This window comes from Austrofundulus limnaeus, unplaced genomic scaffold (assembly GCF_001266775.1).
Source record: "Austrofundulus limnaeus strain Quisiro unplaced genomic scaffold, Austrofundulus_limnaeus-1.0 Scaffold175, whole genome shotgun sequence".
NCBI classification, from domain to species: domain Eukaryota; kingdom Metazoa; phylum Chordata; class Actinopteri; order Cyprinodontiformes; family Rivulidae; genus Austrofundulus; species Austrofundulus limnaeus.
In genome coordinates, this window is record NW_013952577.1 from 112,101 (window position 1) to 113,464 (window position 1,364).

The 1,364-nt window shown below is 40.6% G+C and overlaps 1 protein-coding gene across 1 annotated transcript in view; it reads left to right on the plus strand.

The window, feature by feature from the left end:
* Positions 1–833: 833 nt before the first annotated feature.
* Positions 834–1,364, plus strand: part of ctsk (cathepsin K) — a 19,822-nt gene continuing 19,291 nt past the window's right edge. Inside the window, exon 1 of the mRNA XM_014017705.1 lies at positions 834–934. The gene's annotated coding sequence lies outside the window, so the exon portion shown is untranslated. The remainder of the gene's footprint in view (positions 935–1,364) is intronic.

Here is a 1,364-nt window from a genome sequence, read left to right on the forward strand (position 1 = left end):
AACGTCCTGCACACCAACAGGCCTGTCTGTTCAACAGTAATATGTGGAGGGGACAGATGGAATGGGGGGCTTGATGACTTTTGAGAGATGCTGGTTTAGTGCCGGGGGCTGGGCGATGATGAGGGTTGTTACATGGATCTTCAGAAGTTCTTTCATGCTGGCAGTGAAATCCAGGAGGGGGAGTGTGGGGGGTCATCTGTTGGGGCTAAGAGGGATTCCACTTGTAGAGACGCAGAAGTTATCTGTCCGTGTTTTATCTTCATCTCAGCAGGCTTCAGTTATCAGTTGTTGTGGACTTTCTTATAACTTAAGCACAACCTTGTCTCTGAGGGGAAAAAAACCCTGAAGATCCTTCATTAGTTTTAAATTGTCAACCAAATAAGATAAAATGGGTTTGAAGCTATGATTTTCTTTTGTTACTGGAAAAACCCAAAAACTGTAGCTTTGTTCCAGCAGATATAGGGAAACTACTGGACAAATACTTGTGAACGTGTGTTTTTGAAAAAAAATATTGACTCCATTCTTTACTTCTTTTTCTTTCATCACTGAGCCGTTTCTTTTGACGGTTCGACTGATTCTTGTTCTTTACGGCCAAGAATTTCAGTTTGTTGGATGTTTGCAATGGAACAAACAGGAGCATCGTTTCACTGAAAACATCAGGAGCACTTATTGTTGCAATCCTTTCTGTGAAGCTCTCAGACATGCCTCTGTAATCTGACACCTGACATCATCCTCATCTGCTTTTAGAGGGAAACCAGATGGAACTTCCTAGCATGGAAAAAACTAAAACTCCTCCCCGAACTCAGAGTTCCCATTATACTTCCTTAAAATCCTGCCAATATAAACTCTTCCCACTGACCTAGTTCAGCAGCAGAGAAACAAAGCTCTCAACAGACGACTTCCTCAAACTTTTTTTTTGACTTTTGAGCATAAGGTAAGCTTACTCGGTGCTAAATGTCTGCTTTTACTTTCACTTTTATCTGTGCTTAGTCTTGAACAGGACTGGAATCACTGTAGGTTTTAATCTGTCTGAAAGAAGGAAGGGTTTGCAAAGTCTGACTAAAAATAGTGTCTTTAAACTTTAAACTGTGCTGATGTGAAACAATACAAAAGCTCAGTTCATTTAAGGCGAAGATAGGACCATGAACTTTGAATTTAAGCACATAGCTTTGCTGAAATATATTCTCTAGCTAAGAAAGCAATTAGACTTCCTAAGATTAGAAACAGGGAACGATTTTCACCCAGTTGCATAATGGGGTTCGTTTTGGGAGAGAGAGCTGCAGTTTTAACTGTGAGACATTTTGAGTTTTGTATTTAATGGAGACACATAGGTAGAAAAGTACAACCAGCATTCTGGGGGGGGG